The sequence below is a fragment of the Chamaea fasciata genome, unplaced genomic scaffold, assembly GCF_029207755.1.
Source record: "Chamaea fasciata isolate MVZ Bird 193981 ecotype frontalis unplaced genomic scaffold, bChaFas1.0.hap1 SCAF_3, whole genome shotgun sequence".
NCBI classification, from domain to species: domain Eukaryota; kingdom Metazoa; phylum Chordata; class Aves; order Passeriformes; family Sylviidae; genus Chamaea; species Chamaea fasciata.
In genome coordinates this window covers 78,858,640-78,882,741 of record NW_027094088.1, presented here as the reverse complement: position 1 = coordinate 78,882,741, position 24,102 = coordinate 78,858,640, and positions in this window count along the sequence as shown.

Sequence of the window (24,102 nt, the reverse complement as noted above, 5' to 3'; positions counted from 1 at the left end):
AATCATGAACAGTTTCAAGTTGCAAGAATCCCTTCTGGGAGAATAATTACATCCCTTAGATGAATCACATTTCTGCTAGCCACACCTTTCTTCCTCCAGGTGGATCTTCCTATGGAGTTATCCTTTTAGTTTTCAAGACTTAGTTTCCCAGCAGTATGTCCTGGGGGATTACCTGTTCATTATGTGGAGGATTCATGTATTTCTACTTTAATGCTGCATACATCCAAAAATGTGAGTATGCCAATCATACTGATTTTCCATCAAGTTTGCCTGTCTTTATTAAATGTGAACAGACTTTTGAGTTCAGCAAGGATGCTATGAGTAGCATGCTGTGTTTCAATGCAGTTGTACAATTTCAGTAAAAAACTCATCTTCTGGGTTTTAATAGCTTTCAGTTCAGTAGCGAATATTAAGAAAAAATCAACATGCAATTCCTGCACATAACAAAGTATGCTACATTTCCAACCGTGGCTGGCTCAAGCCTGGGCAGTGTCTTCCCCTATGCAAGTGTAGGAAAGGAAGCCTCAAAGTTCAGTCTAAAATACGGAGAGAAAGGATACCTTTGCTCTCTCTTGGAGCAGGAATTTCTGAAGAAGCAAAAAAGAGAAGTTACTGGGACAGTTTGAGGTAAATCTTCCAAGAAGTTCAATGCACTTTTTAATGGATGTTTTACCCCAGTGTTAATCTAACTGATCTGTATGTTAACATTCATCTGTTATTTTCCCTACCATTATATTCTCTCTATTCATTTCAAGTTCTGGTCCCTCTTATTCCCTATTTTCCTACTCTAACCTTGTTTCTCTGTGCTCCTTTCTGTTCATCTTTGCTTCGTTTTCTTCCAAAACTGAAGATGAAGGAATTGAAGCAGTTCGTCTATAAGGACACCAACAAAAAAAGAAGCATGACATGAAAATTTGCTTTTGAAAGATAGATGTTGGAAGCTTCATTGGAAGTTCCAGATAAACATTACAGGAGCATTAAAGGAGCACAATTTTCCAAAGGCTGTTCTGTGTAGTAACAGGTTGCTGTTGGCCAAATATTTCCTTGGAGCCTAGGTATTCAGCCCACCTGTCTTTCTCTCTTGTTTCTAACAATGCCTTCCCCATTTGTTATGGAGAATTCTGTGGAGGTAAACTTTAAAACATTAGTGGCAGATGATTCAAGCAGAGGCATTCAATTTGAGGCATGATATGGAACTGTCACACTAAACACTGTTTTGTCCCTGTAATCCTTCCACAGAACTTAATGATATTAATAAACCTAAGTGGAAAATTTGCACTTCACATTGTGTCTTTGGCTTCACATGGCCTAATGTCACAGTCCATTTGGATTTCTCCATTTTACAGGACAATATACTTCCTTAATTAAACTTCTATGTGTTCATTAGGAAAGAAAACAAACACATCAAACAGTGGCCAAACACATAAATTCATAATTGGTTTCTTAATTCAGAATGTTTCATCATCTGTAATTCATAACCCCTGGACCTATGAGCAAAATGGTTACCTGGCTGATGGTGAAGGTGCTTACACTTCCTCCTCCATCAAGTTGTGGGTGTCCTCTCTATCGCACCTGGAAGCATGAAAACCTCAGCATTCTGGCTGCTCTTGGATCTCCTTCAGAAGCTTCTTGAGTGAGCTGACATGTCCCTCTCACCTTGCACATTTGGTCTGTACCATTTCTCTAAATTAGTGGATTCTGAAGGAACAGACAGGCATTGACCAAGAAAGGACAAGAGCTGCAGGTGACAACAGCTGTGTGACCTCTATATTTTCCTGTCCATCATGTCCCATGTGTTGCTCTTGCTTTGATATAATGGCTCTCCTGGAACAGCTTTGAACCAGACCCATGTATCGAATCCCTGGACACCAGAGGGAGGAGATCAGCACCTCCCTCTTTGCTTCCCATCCTCAGGAAGCTGTAGAGAGCAATGAGCTTGTCCCTCAGCCTCTATTTTTTTATCTTTTTCATTACTACATTTCTTTTTTCCACTATTACACATTCCACTCATTAGTGGAACTATTCATCAATTACAGTGGGAGAAGATATTCTGCTATTGTCAGTCCAAGGCATTTTTCCTACCACATTCATGTTGGGTCAATGCATAGATTTCAAAGTGTTATTTGCACTTACCTGCCAAAACAAAGTGACTTCAGCTAATATTGTGGCAGATGTTCATGTTGCTTGGGTTTTCTACCACAAAAGAAGGCATCTTGTGTGGTACTGTTACACTGATGCATCATTTTATAAAACTGAATTTAATGTTCTCATAAAACACTTATGTTCCATCTGTTCAACCAATTCTGATAGTTGTCTCCTAGTATGGTAGCAAGGCTCTTACATGGATTGCTGCAGCCTAAACATACAAAACAAGTGCTTGAAAGTGAAATTCTGTGTGGTATTAGACCATCAAACCCTTCAGCCTCCCAGAAAGAGGGCAGAACAATTTGGGTGCTCCTTAGGGGCCCTTATTAAAGCCTGGCATACACAGATCCAAGAGTAGCTGGACAGTCCCCAAAGTACACGCTGAATATAGGAATGAACATGGATATGCCTCAGTGCCCGTGTCCCCACCTTTGGCTACCGTACCCCAAATACCTACCACAACCCTGGGTGCATCTCATCAGATGGGTCCCATCTCATCTCTTTCTGGCTTGGAGCTGTCCTCACCATTCCTCCATCCCTCTCATCTCTGTGCTCACTATTGATGTGTGTAAGTGTGCTTCAAACTAGACTTTGCTGTCCTCAGGCTGCTGCTGGGAAGGTTTTGTGGGAGGTGTACTGTGTGATAATAGTATCTTCTTAGCAATGCTTATCCCACACTGTCCTTCCACTGCTATGCTCAACACCTATGCCTTGGCCCATTTCAGGCTGTCTCTTCTCAGAAAACTGGGCAAGTGTGGTCTACAGATGCCTTAGGAACTGCCTGAATTGCTGAAGCTGTGTGGGCATTTACCCAAAATAGTTCCCTGCCTTGGAAGTACTTGCATAAAATCACTGACCACTGTTTTTCAATGCTTATTCCTCAGTAGAATATATTTTAGAATACATGGTTGTCATCTTTCTATTCTAATATTTAAACCTGGGTGAAGTAGAAGCATTACCTGAACATGGAGAGTGATCCTGAGAGATTTCCTCTTACAGTTCTGATTCAGGTGATCGAAAAACGTTGGAGCTGATTCAAACTATCAATTCCTCTCCTCTGAACTGTAAGAACTCACTTTAATTCAGCTTCCTGTGATAGTAAAAATATCCTAGTTACTGAAACAAGCTAAGTTTTAGGATACTATTTTACATTCAAATTCTAATATTCTTCTTTCCTTTTTTGCCTCCTTTTCTTTGGTCCAAATGCAACATCTCACTCTGAAGATCATTAGATTACCTTTCATCTCTCTCACCATGTTTAAAAAGAAAGTATTTTCAGTTATCGATCCTTTTTTGTTTTCCTTTGTACTGAATAAATTATCCAGATCAGGAGCTGGGGCCTTCATATGTGAAGGATTTAGTATTTTAAATGTTTTAAAATATTTCAAACTTTTTCACATTACAACTACAACCTCCTGGGCTCAGATTTTCCCATAGCAGAACTTCACACAGTCAAAGCAAAACACAGCAGCTCTAAATCAGCCTATGTGCAAGTGCCAAGGGAGGGAGTGGGCAGTGAGAGACGTTTCTGCTCTAGCCCATGTTTTCTCCTCTGCAGCTCTGCCTGTGCTCCCTGCAGACACACAAACAATTCTTTGGGAACACAGCAGCAAAATAACTGTTTAAATCTTCTCCTAGATATCTTGGTCCTAAAGAATCTTATTTGCCATTGCATATGTCTTGTACCACATGTGTGAGGGGTAGCACACTACTGCCTTTTGTGATGTGAAGGTTAAAGGCTCTGGAGTTCATTAGCTGTCCCTCAGCATGAGAAACATTTCTTTCATTTTTCAAACCAAAAAAAACCCCTTTCTATGTGCAATATAAACCCTGAACTCCGATTCTACTTCAGCCAGGGCTCTCTTTAATGTGCTTGAGGAAAAAGGATCCCACAGTCCATTTGGCAAATGACTGTAAATTTTCTGGAAGGGCCTTCTGACAGTGTACACAGAGCAATTAGCAACTCTCTTTTTCCAGAAGGGTTGCAGCAGCTCTGGCCACAACAGCTTGTGACACCCTCACAAGGCCCTGCAAGACGTAGCGATCGATCAAGGCTGTAATTTAATACTGGGACTGCTGCTGCTGCCTGTGAGGCTGTCCCCCTGCTTCTTTTGATGCTGCAGAACCTCCCCCAGGATCTCCAGGGAAACTAAGTCATAACAGATGCTCATCATTGGTTTTAATGCCACTTGTATTGCCTAATAATTTTTGCTGTTTTTGATCTCAAGAAGATGCCATTAAAAGAGTATGTGACTTTATCTGGCATGTTCAGTGTGCATGAAGAGATGGTTTAGGCTGTGTGCCTCATTGGGTTCTATCACTTCGACCATTTCTATTCTTCCTGAATTTGTTAAACCACACTCTGCATTTAGATAATTCAATCCCATGCCTGAACGCTAATGAAAATTTACAAGGGTATGCTGTATTTAAAGATTAAATCTCCAAAACAGTTGGATGGAGCAGTGAAGACAGAAGAGCAATTTTTCTTGCTCTGACTGTCCAGCTGTGGTTGTCATGCATTGAGTTTCCAACAGCCTTGCACACTTGTAGTGTTTGGTGGACTCCAGTTGTTAGGAAAAGAATGCAACAAGCCAGATCTCCACCAAGGATGTGCCCAGCCTTTGGTGACCTTCTTTGCTTCATAAGATATTAAAAGTTACTCAGCATCATTAGCAGTAATTAAGGATTCTGTCAGTGGAAAACTGTTTATACTATTTGATGCTTTTTCTGTGACAAAGGCTGTGACAGCAAGCTAATTTTATTATGCATATCATTATACATCAGAAAACATGAGAAACGAAGTTCTTGGTAATGACTTGTCTATTGCTTTTGCCTTATGCCAACATTTTGAGTTTCAAAATTAGTTTACTTGGTTATAACTAACTTTTCAGGTTTTTTAGCTGAAAAGTTTTAAAATTTAAACAACCATTGAATAGTTTCCATATTTTGAGAATTATTATGGTAATTTTATGTCATAAGACATTTAGAATATCTTTCCAATCTATATTGTTCAGAATAACTTTCCCTAAATCTGTGAACTCCTCAGGAAGGAAACATTCCAACTCCCCTCCAATTTTTGAATTAGTGCTGGCAGTTCTTGTTTGTCATGAGGCAGAGTGAAGAACAGAGTGAAAGAGAAACATCTTTCAGCTGAAACATTCAGTCAACAAGTCACAGAAAAGAGGAAAAAACCCTCCCAGCACAAGGCTTTCTTTTGCCATTATAAGTCTGAAGGCATTTCTTCTTTTTAGGCTTTTTCCTTTTTAGGGTCAGGGAAAGGAGACAAAAGACAACATGAAAAATCTGAAGTTTATGCAAATATCAAAACTGTTGTGTAAATTAAGTTAGTTTTATAAGATAAGCAAGTATAAATTAAAAACCCGGACTCACATATCTGTCTGTTAAGGCTCACTGACACAGTGTGAGAAACCATCTTCCTTCATCTGCTGAGTGAAAAAGATGTTATAATCTGAAATCAAATAGAAAGAAAGAGGGGACTGATAAATTGCCAAACTGTGAGTGCTACCCAAGCATCGAGGGCATTGATGCAAGTTGCAGCCCAGCTTCTCACTCTCCTGGTGGCAGCTCTTGCCCTCAGGGAAACCGTGAAAGATGTTTGTACCTCTACTCTCATTAAGCTTCAAAACTGACTCAATTGACTTCAAAACTTCAAAAGAAATCAGAGTATCTGCAAGCCTAAAGCAGGCATTACTGCATCATCTTTTCCTCAGATTTGGATGGGTTTTAGCAAGGACAATTTATCTCTCTCATTTCTGTCTCTATCATTATCTATATCTAATGATCTATAGCAATAGACCTGTATCAATATGAATATATATCTATATTCATCTCTTCACCTTTATCGCTGTCAAATAAAAGTTCAGCTTTTGGACTGATCTATCGAGATAAAAATGAAAAATCCCTGTCCCAGAAGCAAAAACAAGCTAGCAGTCAGCTTTTGTTGTTTTGTTTGGGTTTTGTTTTTCATATTTAAACTGACAGACAAAAGCAAGGCTTTCATGTTTTCCTCATCTTTTTTTATTTGAGCTATAAATATATTACATTGTGATTTTGTTACTTGTAAGTAAATATGCTGCAAATTGTTCAGTTCCCAAGTGATGGAAATACTTGATTTACTATTTAATATGCTTGTGAAACAGAGATAAACTAGGAAAACTGCCTTGAAAAGAAGCAATGAGGAAGATCACATAAAATTTTGGGTGAAACCTTATTTTTATCTGCCTATGAACACACCAGAAACTGTGGATCTGTCACTTTTACTTCTTCATAAGGGTGAAGCTGGATAGAGTTTCTCCTGCCCCCCAAACCATCAGGTTAAGGTGTATTCACAGTTGGTTGTCTTTCCATGGTGCTCCAATGCAATGAGACCTTGGGTGGGGAACAGAACCTGGCTCAAGTATTGCAATCTGCCTGATCTGAGCTGATTTGTCATTTCATGTCTTGATTACACTTACAGCAGCCAACTATTTGGCATGTGTTCTGCAAACTTCTTTTTGCACAAGTTCATATTTTCAATCCATCTGTGTAGCAAAAGTAGTCCCTAATCCATTTAGCATCCTTCACATTGTTCATGAAAAGGTGAAAGAATTAGTGGAGTTATTTTGGTGCCTAAAGTTGTGCCCAAGATATGGTCCGTGCTTCAGATATGAAAATGAATTTATCAAAGATGTGGAAAAATTATTTCAATTGTTTCAGTGATCTGATTCATCGGCAAGTTTTAACAGATGTCTTGTTATTGTAATGGATTTACATGTCACGGTGACTTCCCAGGCCTGTCTTCACTCATATTTTGCCATGAGTATTGTTGCTAGAGTAGAAGTGGAATGGTTTACCTTGCACAGCTATGAAGTGTGTTTTAAGATTATTTTCTTGTAGCCCACAGGAGCATGTGGTGATCTGTTGTTGGATTTGATCTATGGTGAACTAATTGAAGTGAAGGTGGTGTCTTCTCACAGATTTGTAAATCAGATCTAGAGATGTGTGGCAGCCACAGGGCTGCATGTGCTAACTCCTCTTGGAATAATGTGTTTCTGAAAATAACCTCAGGCAGTTGATGCTGCTGGTGTTCTTTTTCTTTATGCCATAGCACTTCCCTATCAAAACTATCACAGATTCCCTGCTGAAAATTGAAAAAAGCCCTAAATCTTCTAAAATCATGACGCGTTTAAGCAACTCAGATGAAGTTTGGGTCTAATACTTCACAATGCCTGATGGTGAAACCAAGGCTTCTTTGTGCTTGAAACCCATCACAACAAATTCTGAAAGGCTGAAATGGGAGATGTCACTGAAACACATTTTCTCATTTGCCTTATACATATAGAGCTCCATATCCGATTCCATGATTCTTATAGAAGTTCCGGGTTTTTTTCAGTCCACTAACAAACTTCTCTGAAGGTGAAACTTTCATAAATTTGTAATATATGAAGGAAACACATTGTCCCTGGCTTTGGAAAAAAAATCCAGGTTGGGAATACTGTCCTTAAGAAGAGAAGAAGAAAATGTTCTTTGGAAGTAGAATCACATGAATAGTATTGATTTTTAAAGAGATTTATTATCTTGTTAGTACAAGAAGTTAAGTGGAGTTATGTCAGACTTGCCACACGTGCTTTATCTCCTTCTCTCATCTCACCTGGGGCAGGTGCAAGGTAAAAGATTCTGGAAAGGTGTGAGGTGTAAGACTAAAAAGCCAAGTTAACAGTTTATGAAACCTTGGTGAATTCTGTATGGGGAAGATAAAAATAGCAAAGTTTTAGTTCCTACTCAGAAATGTCTTCAAGACTTACAGAAATGTAAGCTTAGAAGGAGGAATAAAAGTGAGGGAAGAGAGGCAAAGAAAAGCTCCTTGTGAGGCATTCTAACAGGGGCAAATGGGAAAAGAAGGTCTTCTCTAACCACTATAGAAAAGCATTTGGAAAGATGTAGCAGCTGTGAAGTCAAGAAAGCAAAATGCCTGAAGAGTTCTGGGCTGATCTAGGAGGATATTCTGATTTTTGTCTATTTCAAGAACTAATGAGTGGAACGGAAATCAAGGTCAAAGTAGAGAATACCATTCACCTGGAATTAATAGCACTTTCAGTAGCTAGAGGGGCTAGGAAAATGTGAATTCCGAAAACTTTGGGACATTTATATGCTATTGCAAGTCTTTGCCTTCATTCTGCAATTTCAGAGAACTGAGACAAAATATACTGGCATGAAATTTGTATAATAAGGTGATAAATTGGTTTGTTATTTTGAAGAGGGGAAGGATCGTGAAGAAGTGGCAGATTTGATTTGTAGCCACTGGTTAATAGCCACCAGAAAATGCCAATTGACATTAAATGACTAATTATAATATCTACAGCTAAACTGGTGCCTCAGACACTTTCACATTATTCCTTTAAGAAGAGAGTGATCAGCTTAGTGAAAATATTCTTGAATAATAGCTTCAGTTCAAAATATAACCTGAAAATATTAATAATTTAGTGAAATTTTGTGAACTAAAATTCCAACTGCTTTATGAAATCATTAGTAAAAGTTGCCCTTAGACAATGATTTCCATTATTTAATCAGCCCTTTAGAGCAATAAATTTATTTACTCTACAGGTGGTGGATCTTAAGAAACTTGGAGAAATGTGCAACTCTAAAAGGAAAAGCAATCAGGTGCTACCTAGCTACAGAGTATTGGACTTTTTCGTGCATGTGTAATGTTCCTTGGCTACCATACAGCCAGAACCCCCCAGTACTGGTCTTCTTTTCATATGTCTCATTCCATGGATGCCCAAGGCATCCTCTCCTGCTCCTCTTCCAGGCGAATTCCGTGGGAGTAGGATAGTCTCTGATAATTAAATCTCTTCCAAACAGAGAGGAAGAGTGACTTTTTGTTACTCAGCTCCCAGTGCCGGCTGCTGTTAATCTGCATGTAAATGGAGTTTCTCTTCTAGAGACATGATGTATTCTGCAGGCTGGTTTTAACACAAATCTGGTTTAATCCTGATGAATGGAGTGAAGCTCAGTTTCCTGGAAGCCATTAAACAGCATGTATTCTTTATTAAACTCTTCTTCCACCTCAAGACTTTTGACTGAGCCCGAAGAATTGCAGTATTCTCTTGCTTTCACCTTAGCATTTTCCTGTTGTAATTTTTGCCCTGTTGACTAAAGCTGACATATTAAGACAATAAAAAAAAAAAGACAGTATAAGCAAACAGAGTGAGATGTCTGTTTTTCTCTCTGGGTCTTCTAGATGCATAGTTCCCTCCTACATATGTGGAAAAACATAGAGCACACCCAAAAGCCGTAACTCCTTTCTACCACTTTTCTTTCTTTTGGAGGACTAAAAGGTAAAGAAAATAGTCACAAAATATATACTAACTGTACATGCACATGTACTCAAAGACATGCATGCTGCAGAGAATGGCAGGCAACAGAAAGAGATGCTGGTAGAGCCATTCTATCTCAAATAGAAGCAAAGCTGTGTTTTTTAATTCAGGAAAATTACCACAGTCTGATCAAACACAAGGTCAAGTGTTCTGAGAGCCTTTTTTTGGAAGAGTTATTCAAAAAGAATATTGCCTATGTACAGGACTTCATGCTTATGTGTAGGGCTCCTTTTAGGTACACAACTAATTTCTGAGGTATTTATTTCAGTGTTTCAACAATAGCAAGGAAAGGCAGGAAAAAGCAGTAGAGCAATTTTCATACATTCTTCTGCTAACAAAGTATGTCTCTGCCTTCTATCGTCAAATTACTTTCATCCTAATTACAAGGCCAGAACTTCCCAAACACATCTCCTGAGAAACCCCTGAATGATCTCACAAGAAGAAAATACTCAGCATGAAACTTCATCAATTCACATCTTCATAAAATCACATTTCGGGGAAAGTGATTAAGGGATATTCACAAGTGAGAGGCAAATGTCTGATAATGTTAACACAGGCTCTGCAACCAGCTGCTTAATCTGTGGGAAGACAGCCAAGATAACCATCTTTACTTTACTTTAGCAGCTTTTGAGATTTAGATGTTTCTGTCCAAAACAATCCACTGATAGCAAAGACAGTTTCCTCCAGAGCTTTGACAAAATGAATTTTATAAAGTACTTTATTTCTTATGTAAATGCAATTTTTATTATTCCCCCTTTCTTGGAGCAGGCAGAGGTTCCTCATGAACAATAGATACCTTCATAGTAGGAGGTCCACACACCATGCAATGGAGCGAATTATAGGATGGTTTATCAACTATTTTGTATCTAAGAAGTTTTTAGATATATTCCTTCATTGTCATTTACATCTCAATCTTAATGACTTTGGATACTAAAAAGTTTGTGCCTTAAGCACTGTAACTTACAGTGAGAAAAATCATCTTTCAGTCTTCCATCCAGATTAAAAAAAAAGCGCCAAATTTATGCTGGCATCTTTGTCCAATGGAGGAAATCATCACATCCTTCTGTCTTCCTCTTGAGAAATTCAGTGCTTCCCTTTGCTCCTGGTTGACTTACAAGCACTGAAGTTGAATGTGTGGAATAGAGTTTTTATTCTGGGGAAAGAAAAAATGAACAAAAAACCCCAAGAAACAGCTATCAAATTTCTAACATTACCTAGCAGAGTTATAGTTGAACAAGAGAATGTTCCAGGCATTAAAAATTCTCAAATTTATCTCTGTGCTTGACACCAGGATTTAGAAAGTTCAGGTTAAATCACAACTTCTCTGCATCAGTGTGCTGCTGTTACTGCTGTTGCCATGGGGCTGAGATAAACTCAGCAGTGAGACCTCCAGCAGCCTGTCATGGGTATCTTCAACCAGGGACTCAGAGAGCTTTTTAACCCCTGATCAGCCACACAGATCAAATGTGCTTGTGTAAGTGGGACATAAATATACAGCAGCACTCACCTTCCCTCTTCCCCCTTCCCCCTTCCAAACATATACCCCTTCACACACCTCAGTCCGGACAGGATGTTTAGGCAGGTTTTCTACCCCAAAATGAGCTGCAGAAGGTCGCAAAAGATCTACCTGTAAAATCGAACTGGTCTAAATGGTGTGCTTAAATGTGAAAGCAGAAAATACTGGTGAGAACATCTCATAAACGGCTCTCTGGCAGACCAAATTGTTTCACCTTCATTTCACCTTCGTTAGAGTCTTCAGCATTGAAAAGAGACTAAGTAAAACAGTCTATCTTAAACTTTGGTCCACAAGCATGACACTGCCTTAAATTTGCATTGCTTAAAGTTCAAGTGACCCACAGGGTAAAGATTTATTTGTATTCATTGAGACCCTTTGGAAATACTTAGTTCAAATGCCATGTGGGAAGCTAAACAAGTCACATTGACCTCTGGGAAGAAAAAAAAAAGGGTAACAGGAGTATATTTGTGTTATTATGTCTGTCTGATTTTACTCCTCTTGAGGGGTCATACTTGAGGAGAGAAGGAGAGTGACCTTTTTTTGTCTCACTCTACAAAAAACACACAACTTTGAGAAAGAAATCAGTTCTTGATATTTTTTTTTCTTGGTCTTGAATTCAATACAAGCATAAGGAACCAACAGAAGTACACAGTATCTATCTTCTGACTGACTTGAAAATAATTCTGTAATTCTTATGAATTTCCATGAAGTTCTACTGAACAGGCAGACAAGATTAACACTCAGAGCATCTTTGAAAAATTCTGTGTTCCTGTTTTACTTTGCAATGAATTTATAGCCAGTTTAAGCCAGTATGCTTACCAAGATAGGAAATACATTTACATATAGCTTTACAGTAAGTTAATCTCATCAAAACATCTGCCAGAATACTAAATTAATCTGTCATGAAATTCCATTGAATTCACAGAGTTTTGATTGCATGACTGAATATGGCACAGAATTTTTCTTCAATAATAATAGAGCACCTGTGGAAGTTATAATTTGAACAGAAGGTATTGGTCGAGCTGTGAATATCCAGGAGATTTTAGACCTGCAAATGACTTGGAGGGTGAAGCGGATCTAACTCCTGTAAATGTACATGTCTGACCCACTTCCCTAAGGTTCCCTGTATAGTCCCTGAAGAGGATAGATACCTCTAGAGCAGGATTCACCAATTATAAAGCAAGTACCTGGAATAGGTCACGTGAGTTATATCCTGAACAAACCAATTCCTCTCAGGAGACTATGGAAGGAGTCTCAAATGTCTTGTTCACATGAAGAGGTTTGTGCCTTGTAGACTCTCTAGGTCAGGTGAGGGTGGAAGGATCAGTTGGATGATCCACACCTGAAAATGCTAGTCCCTAATGTTTCAATCTGATGTCTCTATATTATGCTTGGCTAAATCACACCTTGACTAGGGGCACTGGAGCATCAAGATTTGAAGACCTCAATGGATGGATTTGTTCCCTTCTCCCAAGGCTCAGACTTTCAACATAACAGCTGAAATTTGGGGTCAAGATACCTGGAGAATAAATCTTTCAGCAGTACTTATGCTATACACGTTTAAAAAAAAAAAAAAAAAAGACAAAAAAAACCAAAAAAACCCTCAAAAAACCCCACAAACAAACAAAAGAAAACAAACTAATATTTCTGCTACCTTTTCTATACACATGCATGTGCAAGTGTACATAAAACATAAGACTGCTGCATCAAACAAAAGGTCTGTCTGGACTGACATCAGGTCTCTTAGTGTGTCCTAAATGAATGCCTAGGTAAATAAGTAAGACCAGACCAAACATGTATGACATTTCGCTGACATACTCTCCTTGTTTTCTGCTTCTTAACATTCAAGGACTTCCTGAGCCAGACATTTTTCCTATCCTGATTGGACCCAATGGTATTTCTGATGTCAGACTCTTTCACTGAGCTCTCTTCATCTCTAGAATTTTCAAGATCTAGGACATCTTGTGCAGAGGTGTTCTGGAGCCAACCTGCATCTGTGGGAAATTGTCAGTTACTGCTTTGCTGTTGGGGAAGCTGGCACCCACCTCTTTCATCCAATGCATCCTCATTCTTGTGCTGAGAACTGATTTCTGTTTTAATGGTGGTGAGGTCTTCTCTGCCAGTCACTTGAATTTGGTCACACCATGACAGTAACTTTGGCTTTGATGTCTTTCCAGATAGCCACAAAATCCGTTCCTGCAAACCTGGTGAAGACTACAGGCTCCAAAAGATTTAGTGACCTCATTGAGGGGTTAACTCTGAAATCCTAACATACTCTTCCTGGAGAAACTCTACCACACTGGGATTTTAGATCAATCTGCTGCTTATTGCCTTTGCAGCTGGAAAAACTATAGGCCCAAGTATTCCTTTTGCCCTTTTTTTACTGCCCAAGGAATCATTTAATAAAGTCTTCATAGGGCTGATTGAATTTTATAAGCAGCTTTTCCATGGTTGCTTATTTGGTATCCCCTGCTTCATTGTTGTTCCCATCCTTTTCTGCAAGTGATCTAATGTATTTAATGCCTTCTGGCATGAATGTTCAGCACAGCTGGGAATTCTGGCTGAACAGGAGCAGAAAACAAATTCTGAGTCCCTAATTGCTTTCATCACAAGAAAGGGTACACGTGGAGCTTTTAGTAAACAGTTCTGGTGTATGTGACCCAGTGAATGACATTGAACCACCAAGGTTAGCATCTTAGTCCTGAAGAGTTAAGGACCTAATCTGAGATAAAGGCTTGACAAGTCACAGCATCACAGCAACAAAGCACACAGGAGTAAGGATGCCAGGGTTGGCTGTGATAAATGCTGCACAGTTTCAGAAAAAGTTTGTAAAGCCACAAGTCATTCAAATTTTTGCTTGCATGTTTTCAGATGTAAATAAATGCAGGCATGTTCCCCTGGCTATGAGCAGCTGGTACTTTTCTTCACTAACACAGTCAACATGGATCTCAAAGACAGTCATGAAGAAACAAGGGGTGACTTCAGAGCTTAACATGGGGACAGACTTCCATTTGAAGAAAGCAGAAACAGGAGCAAGCAAAGAAATTGTTGCTCTGATGGCAGAAGGAGCAGCAGATATGTTATTTCCACACAGCCCCATGAGGGACAGGAGTAGCACTAAAGACAGCAAAATTTTAAACACGCAAAAATAATTAAAAATCAGAAACTTAGCATACTTTCCTCATTCTTGGTGGGACTTACATTTTTCACCACACTGAAGCTATGCTTTTTTTCCCTCCATCATTTGTGAGTGGTGCTATTGTTTAAGTTGCTGTGAGGAGCTAAGAGCTCTTCAAGCTCTGTGCCAGTCACAGTCTCAGAGGCTGAGAACACTCGGCACATGCACCAGGGTGGGTGCCCCCAGTGCCCAACCCAAACAGCAATTTACAACATAACAGATCAGTCTGGGAAAATGTGCTGAAGGGAATTTCAAGCCACTTGAACTCCCCCCACGTTCAGGAGTAACACATGACTTCAGTGCAAATGCAGTCAGATCTAAGAGTGGCCCTCCTGAGACACACTCCTACCTGGGACAATGAGCTCTGCTGTCAGTCAGCACAAATCTACAGGCAGGACTGAGCTACATGGTTTATCCAGTCCATGGGTCTTCATTTGAATCTATATACTAGAAAATAATGGAGCTGGTGTCAAGTATGGCTGTAGTAGATCTCACAGGTGACTAGGTTTCCTAAGTCATTGTTGCGTGGCTGACTCAGCAGGGTCTTGGTTTTGGCTGGGGCCTCTGAACTCCAGCTTAAAAGAGGGAGAAATTCAGATAGTAATACTTCAAAGTTGTAGGTCTTAGCAGAGAGGGACTGAGGGTTCTGTGTTTGTTTGCAGTTAGTAGTACAGAAAGCTGTTCCTGCTGTGAACAAGAGAATGAAAATTACTCAGGCTGAGGGTAGATTTTGATTCAGAGAGGATGCCTGGAAGTTAGCTGGAGCAGACCTCATCATTAGCCATTTATGCATTCTTCTGCCAGGTAAGGTATTGCCTTTATTTTAATATTTATGAAGAGGCTAGTCAACACAGAGGTACCAAATTGGTGAAACATGCCAAACAAATAACAGGTTGCAGCAAATGAACAAGTGATGTCTCACTTTTTTTTTTCTTTTTTTTTTTTTTTTTAAGCAGAGTGGATTAGACAACAACTGAATAGGAGGCTGACACTTTGATGACAGAACAGAACTCAGGAAAGACAAGTCATCTGAAAACCTGAGAGATGTGAGAGATCTGGGGATGCTGAACATGTGAGACTTGATGAAGCTGCCACAAGGCAAGTTTTGTTGTCTGATAGGGCTTCTCTGCTTACCATCATTTACTTTACCACAAGAATCTCTGGATGTGCTAGCTTATTTGATCCCATGCTATAAAGCAAGAACCAGCACTGTCAGGGCTGAGCAGTACCACAGGAGGTTTCACTGTGTGACCTTCTAGAGTGATGTGGGGATTGGAAACATGACAAAGATTAAAAAAACAAACATATTTCCTTACCTAATCCATTATTTAGATTTTTGTCTCCCTTCCTAAAAATTTCCAGTAGAAAGTTAACTTATGACTAACATTTGTGGGATTTTTCTTTTTCAAATAAATCCTTGCTTTGGGTATATCATTAAACGATGTGTTACTGTCAGGTCTGATGAAACTGTAATTACAGTGAGTGCAATAAATAAAAGCATAATGGCTCCACTGCATAAATAATGGCTCATTATTCCAGTTTTACTGGTGTTTAGTTTGCTGAGCCAATAAGTCCTCCTGCATTTCCAAAGACACCATTCGGATCGGAACAATTCTGCTACAATAAGTGAAAGAAACAAGGGGACAGTTTTTGTATAGAAAGGACATTTGGTCCCACTGATAGTCCCTTGCATGGACTTGAACTGCTGCTTCCCAGCTGAAGAGACACGTCAGAATCACCTTGCCATGGTGCTTTTCCACTGTGTGTGGTACCAGCACAGCAATCCACTGACTTGACAGGGTATGCCCAGCCTGCACAGCCCCCCAAAATTCCCGCTGGGGTCAGCCTGTGGGGATAATGCTTTGGGCTTGGTCACATTGCTTTGTGCCATGAGTATTGGTGGGAGATTTGCTCCAGCCTGAGCCTCAGTGCTCTGCCACCACTGTCACTCCAGATCCTGTCTTCCCAGCTTCTCTGGGACCCCTTTCATGTTTCCATTCACTGAGTCTTTCCCTTCGATTCTCTTGAACATTTGTTTCAGTACACTTGAGTGAGATTATTAAGACATCAATGCTAGTTTAAAATCTGCCAGCCTCTTCATTCCTCTTGCCTGCTGTGGGTGGGGTGTTAGTTCCTGTGTTTGAACTCTTGTATGTATTGACATATACCAAACCAGTAAGTCCAAATAAAGCTAGTATTTAAGTCAACAATCTGCATGGAAGAGTCTGAAGGTGAGGTTCTCTCAAGCCTCCAGCTCACTTGCCCTGTTCTCCAGAGCAGGTGTGATTTAGTCCTGTGAGACAGGCAGAAACCATGTTCTAAATGTTGGTCCCAGTGTTGTCATGGCATGACATCAGGCTCTGAAAAGGTTAGAGGTTACTCTGCCTTTTTGGCACTTGAATAATAAGAACAAATGAGGTAGAAGCCTCCAGGTCATTGGAAAGTTTTAGCATTCAAGCAAGGAAGAATCGGGAAATTCTCAGTCTGAGATCTGCTTGGATGAGAGCTGGTGGTCATACAGACAGCTTCTGACATCCGAGTTCATGCCGAGTGTTTGTTCCATGCATCAAACCTACCCAAGGGACCACTTACACCATCAGGGGGACAAAACTGTGTTCCAGATGATTATTCATTACTCTTCCAGGCAATTGTCTGCCTGAGGGGACGTGTCAATCACCTCATCTTAAATGCAAGTCATTGAGTGGTAACAGATGCATCTTCAGGCGAGACATGTAACCAAATTACCAAGGCATAATGAGTTACTGGATGTCACCCAAGTCACGGTCACAGCCTATGCCTGTGCTCCTTTCCCATGGTGAATGGAGCACTTTGCATTTGCCATGAGTCAGAAGTGCCTGTGGACATTTTCCCTGGCCCAGTCAAGCACAGTGACCCAAAAGCTGCAGTGCCTCCACCAAGGCTGAGTGATCCGCTTGCAGGAGGAGGTTGTAGCCTCTCTGTCAAGGGTTGGAGCTTCCACATTTTAGATGCTGGCCCTCCAAATGCCAGATTCCCTTCAGCAACTGGCACTTTCCTAGAACTGGTGACTCCTTTAACCAACACATTCTTCTCTCAGTGATTCTTGCTGACCTGGGTCTGCCCATGGGTGTTCTGAAACCAAGTCATCAGAAGGGTGACCCAGCCTGACACAGAAATGTGTGACTAATATGAAATTTTCTACCATTATTATGACTTTTTCATATTCTTCTGCAGTTTTCAGTTTAAATAATGTTCAAGAGTGCTATGAAAGTGATGTTTGAGAACAGAATTCTGTTTGAAATACTAGGTTTTCTCCTGTATATTGACAGTCTTGGATGATCTGGTATATCTAAGTCAAACCTGAGCCCAACACAACCTGCCTTGGGCTAGCTTTGCATTTCAGATATGGCTTTTCACTGGGTTGTATGCACCCCAATCCTCAGCTCAAGTCAGTGTATGGCATTAACGAGAGATGAATTATCAGCACAAGGTTGCTCATTGCCCCTCCCTGGGGCTGTGTCTCCATTTCCAGCCATCCCGCACTAGTACCATACACTTCTCCCTGGAGCATGGCAGGTTGGCTCAGTTTAGCATGCTGTCAACACTCCTGTCCTGAGCATAGATGTTGCTCACACAGCTGGATCCCTGACTTTCAGGCATTGCCATGTAGAGTGGCACAAAGCCCTTTCTGGCTCCCTTTTGGGTCCTACCTGCTGGGTTGCATCTTGGAGATGCTGCATAGGAATCAACACACTTCACCACACTACACCTTTCTTTCCTCCTATGACTTTCAGATTCTTTATTTTCATCCTACCTGTACATTTGTGTATTCACCTTCCAGAGCTTACTTTTGCTTAATGGTAATTGTGTTTCTTATAATTGTGTTTTGCACTGAGGACGTGCCAGTTCTTTCCTGGTGCAAAACAACTAGGTTTAATATATTGCATTAATTTGTTTTCCAAGTGATTAGATTTGCCGTAATTGCCTAAATCCCCCCGAATGACCCCTATTTGAGGCTTTAATGAAGAATTGCAGAAACACTCTTCTGAACTCTGTGTACTTTCTTTCATGGATGCTCCCATAAGAGTTCCTACATCTGCAGGGATAGCATTCGTCATCAGTGTTCTATAGGGAAGCAGAAATAAGAAATTGCCCTAAACTGTTACTCAGAACATTTATTTCAGTTGGTGCTGCCACGTATCTTAGTAAGTTTTTCACTGAAGGCTGCAAATTATGGTGCAGAGAAAACAAAATCCCTGTCTTTCAATTATAGTCTATTTCAGGGCTAGAAAAACCCTGTAAAACAGTCTGAGCCATGCCTGGCAAGGCAGGTGCATATTGCAAAATAATATATAAACAAATAACAAATATTAGGCAACAATAACTTCTCTACTCTTGGGAATGAGTGTATTTTTGGGCAATTACTGTGTTTCACTGGAGTTTTCAGCATTGTTCATTTACATCATTGTCTCAAAAGGAACTGTAGATCTTGCCTTCAACATATATATCTCTAGGTTAAAGGTTGAGAGCCTTAAGTGTTTTGGAGTTTTTTTTCTTTAAACAGAAATACATGTAGGGGAAGAATGGGACTTCTGTTATCATTGAAGCATTTTAATATCAGTGCTTATAAAACTGCTATTATATAGTTCCATTATCATTTTTTGAACAGCGCATTACCAGTAATTGTTTTAAACTTTGCAGCCATATCTATCTCACATCCATTATCAAAGCAGATTCAAAGAGTGCTGGCAGCGTGCAAAGATAAACAGAACTAATTGAATGCATACAGTCTCATAAATGGAGTTTTCAAGAAATTTACCTAGTGCAAAAGTCAGTTTGACCCTGTCAAACACTATTCTATTGACCACCATTCTGGGGTGTAGGTGCCCTGCTGCTGCAGCACAAGGAGTTTGATTCATGGCAGTTTGCATGACTGAGCACTTGCTCAAAACTAAATTAAAGATGAGCAGGGGCTCAGGAATTCTATGTAATGAGTTAGTATTTCTGACTGTACAAGGTTTTAATAACTGATTATAATTCTCCTCAAATGTATACAAGTTCAGATTGCTGTCTTTCTGAGAGGATACTGACATAAACCCAGGACTAACAATCAATGCAGGCTGGCAGTGACCAAGGGAGACAAACAAGTTATTCTTTTTTCAGAAACAAGCATCAGATGATACCTAGATTCCCCTATGAAGATGTAATTGTATGCAAATATTAGTCTGGAGTTTTGTCAGTGCAGCAGACCCAGCAGCCTTGAGCCTTCTTCTCAGGATGTGACTTCAAATGCAAAAGATTAAGCCAATTTTATGAAATGAGGTTTTAAACCTTTACACGGAATAATTTTCTCTTCCTAACTGAGGATCCTTCAGATGACCCTGCTGCTTCCTTGACTGGCAGAAGAACACAGATCCCCAGAGTTTCTGCTCTGCAGCACCAGGGCTTCATGATTCTCTGTGGGTACAGTAACAGCAATGGCAGAGCCCAATAGCACTTCATGTGCATGTCACATATTATTCTAAGCCAGTAAAAAATCACCATTAGAACTGTCACCACTGTAAACTAGTTGAATCAAACAATGTGTACTAGAGGTCTGTTTACACCATGAGCTTCTTCAGACACAATTTTGCAGAAGTGAAACTTCTTTAAACCACAGACAAAGTGCTGTGGTTCCCTGTGAGCCAGGGAGGGAGCAATTAAGGTTTGGAGAACCCCCATTGCTGTTTCTTTCCTCCACTGAATCTTGCAGAATTGAGCACTACCCCCACTGAAGTAAGAGAGTACACCCATTGTCTGATTTCCACAGCTCATTCCAGACACCAATCATGGTATTAACTTCTAACCATCTCACAAACATGCAGTGCCCCTAACATGATAGTCTAGAATCATAGAATATCCTGGATCCAGGAGGATCATAGAATCCTGACCCCACACAAGGCAACATGGAAGTTAAACCCTGCATCTGAGAGCGTTATGCAAACACTTGTTGAACATCAACAGGGTTGACCTTTTCCCCAGAGATCTTGTTCTAGTGCTTGACCATCCCTCAGTGAAGACCTTTCTCATAATGTCCAATCTGAACTTCCTCTGGTGCAGCTGTAAGCCATTCCCTCACATCCTATCAGACACCAGAAAGAGGAGATTGGCACACTCCTCTGCATTCCTCTTTTGAGGTAGACAGCCTCCTGAAGTCATCCCTCTGTTTACTCCTATCTAAGCTGAACAAACTAAATATACTCAGCCATTCATCATAAGTCATGCTCTCTAGTCCTTTCACTGAATTCTTCTCCCTCCTTTGGACACGTTCTAATATTAAAACATTCTTCTTACACTGTGGAGCCCCAAAGTGTGCACAGTACTTGAGGTGAGGCTGCACCAATGCTGAGAATAGTAGGACAACCACTTCTTTATCCAGTTGGCTCTGCAGAGCTAAATGCATCCCAAGACAGTCAAAAAACAGGGACTGATCTGTGCCCAAATAGACATGCTGCCTGGTACCATTGAAAGAAGGTAAGAGGAATTAAACCCCATCCTGACTTGTTATTTCTTGGTATTATTACTAAAAATGAGAAGAGACAATCACAAAAAAATAAAATTTTACCTATGACAACAACATAGCAGCTGTGAAAGAAGAAATAAATCCTACACAACTCCCCACCACTACCCTCCTCTGCTATTTCCACCTGGTATCTCCAGCCTTCCTCACCATCATTGCAACTTTACTGCAGGATTGGGTTTTATATCAGGAGGTGCAGAAGACAATAAAGGGCTGCTGGTGGGACTGCCATAGTCACTGGATGCTGTAGTAGTTTGAAGGCAAAACAAATGAGAGGCTCCAAGTCAGAGATACAATTTAATAGAAAAAAAAAAGGAAAGAAAGTAAAATAAAATCGATGCAATAATACAAAAGACCACTGACAGAGTCAGAATACAACCTGAGCGTAGTGATGGAAGCAGTCCAGATGAGGTGGTCTTCCTGAAGCAGGGTCTTCCTGAAGCAGTGATCCTGTAGAAAGGTCTGGTAGCTCGGGTCCTCTGGGAATCCAGTGGGTAAGCCCCCTCTGGTGTTCAGAGTCTCAGCTTATATCCAGGCTGGAATGCTTGGTTTCTCCCTCTGGGCGGAGCATCCCACAATGGGATGGTGAGTCATGTGATAAGGCCTGATGGGCCCATTAACAGTAGGTAGTCCAGGAGGGGGTTATCTGTGAGCTGTGTAGCAAAGGTGCTGATGGCCCATTAACAGAAGATAAGCCAGAGTGGAGGAGGCAGGGAGCACTGCCTCACCTGGTTTCAACAGTTCATGAAGATGGTGATAGAATATACTTCAATCCAGGACAGATGCCTAGCCACTATCTTGTGGTGGAGATACATTCAGTGATGCAGAAAGTAGAAGCTACTCAAATTCAACAATGATGAAAAAACGACACTCTGTACTTCCTGGGTCCCTCCAGGATAAGCTGGCACTTCAATAACGTCATTTCTAGAAAGGCAACTCCAGGTTCTAAAAATTATGCTCTATTAAATAATTGTAGAGTCATTTATAAAAGGGAAGAGATTTAAAAAGAACATTAATAATGCCTCTGCTTCTGCTGAAGTCCCCTGAATGCTACCCTGAGTTACAATTCATTCCTCTAGAGTACTCTGAGCACTATATATTTCTCTCTGGAATATGTATTGCCTTTATTTTAACTAAAATGATATGTAAAGCTAGATATTTTTAGTATAAAGACTCTACACTAATTCATTCTTTTCTTTGCTCATTTCTCCTTCATTCCAGGAAAATATGATCCTTTCTTGAGAACATGGTTTTATTCGTGGTATTTGTTCCTCTGACTGATGAGGCTGATTGTGCTTTTTTGTGGGTGAGGAGCACTTACCTGAAATTAGCTACGAGTGAAACTCCATGTTAGATATATTCTTCACCTCAAGTAAACTTCCTGGAGGAAAGAGTGACTAATCTTTGGAAAGATAAAGGGATGGGAAAAGAGAGAGAGAAAATAAAAGACTAAAATCACATTTAGTTTTTTCATGAAGCAGACATACTGAACTCAGAAAGAGACCCAAGTTGGGTTGCTCATCACAGCAGAAAGAAAGAGCTGATTCAGTGCATCCTGGTGCAAAAAATAAAACTGATGTCTTGAAAACAATAAACATTTCTACTGCCTCAAAGAGAACTTTACATAAATTCAGAGTTTTAGTCATGCTTTGCACGTAATCAGAGCTGTCTAATCTTGTCAAACATTTGCCCTCTGGGAAACAAGCATTTCCAAGGAGTGCATCTGACAGGCAGCTCCATTTTAGAGACTGGCAGCAAAAACACCTGTAAGAGCTGCAGCAGGGTCTTCCTTCCAGCAACAGTAACATTTAAGCAGTTTTTGATCGTCAGGCAATTTTAACTTCCAAGCATAGGGTGTTTTTCACCTTCTATTATGAAAAGTAATCATTTCTACCCCTGTAAGTTTTGTAAAATCCAAATCATGTTCGCATTCCACTCTGTGAGGTCTTCTAAAACCCCAGGAGAAAGCAGTGCAAAGTTTAATGGGGATGCTGAAAAGTTCAGTGATTTGGGTTTTTTTTCTTCCCTGAATAACAAACGTGAAACAACTTTTTCTGTGAGACATTTTCTTTGCAGTTTCCAAACGCAATCTCACCTTAATAAGCTGTAATTCCTGGCCCCCTTGTCACAAGGATCTTCTATTTACCCTCCAGGATGTTCCCTCTGCTGAGGAATGGAAAGCCCTGCACCAGAAATGAGAGAAGCCAGAGAAGATGGAGGCATTTTACATAGCTGGAAGCATCAGGGCCATATCACAGTTGGAAGAGTTATATAGTTCTTGTTTATCCCAGTGTGGGCAGATGCTAAAATACACCATGAGGAAAGTCAGAGGAAAGCAAACTCTTGGTGAGCTGTCTGAAGTTCAGTTCACTGACTTGGTTGTGCAGCCTCACTTCTGACCTCCTCCTGCATCCTCCTGGCCTGCCCTCCCTGTTCCCACACCAGCACCAGCCCTCACCCTCAATGTCCAGCTGCCAGTGTAAGGAGCTGTAAAGCTCCCTTTCCTGTGCTTTTTCAGGGCTGGGTCTGATTACTCCGACTGGTCCACAGCCCAGCAGTTCTCCCAGAGCCCAACACTCCTTAGGAACTGCCAGGAAAAGTGTGAATTGCTAATGGGCAGGCAACAGGACCTCCAGGAATAGCAACATCATTAAATAGCACTCGCTGGCTTGCAGCCTCAAAAGGAAGATCTGAGCTCTGCATATCCTCTACACTCCATAGGCGGAGTTTTCCATTGCTGTTGACATTCTTTTCCCTTCTACACTCTTCCTGCTTGCTCTGCCAGCTGCTTGCCTTGCTGCAGAGACCCTGTGGACAGGGACGATTCCTGCCCCGTGGCTGGAGGAGGCTCAGACTGGAGCTCAGCCTCCCCACCCCAGGCCCATGAACTCACAAAGTGGGAGGTAAATAACACACCGTAACTGCCACCTTTGAATAACATAAAAAAAAGTCCTTGCACTTGATGCCCACCTGTCGTTATAATTTCTGTGGCAAAGCTGAAAACATGGGACAGATAAAAGAGAGATGCACTTATAAAAATTGATGATGTTTTTCTTTAGATCAGCTTGTGACTTTGTAGCCAGCTGTAAAAGAGCCGTGAGGGAAAGGTCAAAGGAGAGCAGGGTTGGGTGAATTGCCATTCCAGTTCCTGTCCTTCCCATGCCTCATAAAATGAAATAATGATACAGTAAAGTGCAGTTGCAGCCTCACTAGGAGCTGTCATAGCTGCAATAGCCTAATGAGCTTGAAATGACTGAAGAGTGTCAATAGATAAAATCTATTGTGGGAAAATTGCTAATGCTCAGCACAGCAGGGAAACACTTTCTGAAATCCCAGAACGTTCATCAGT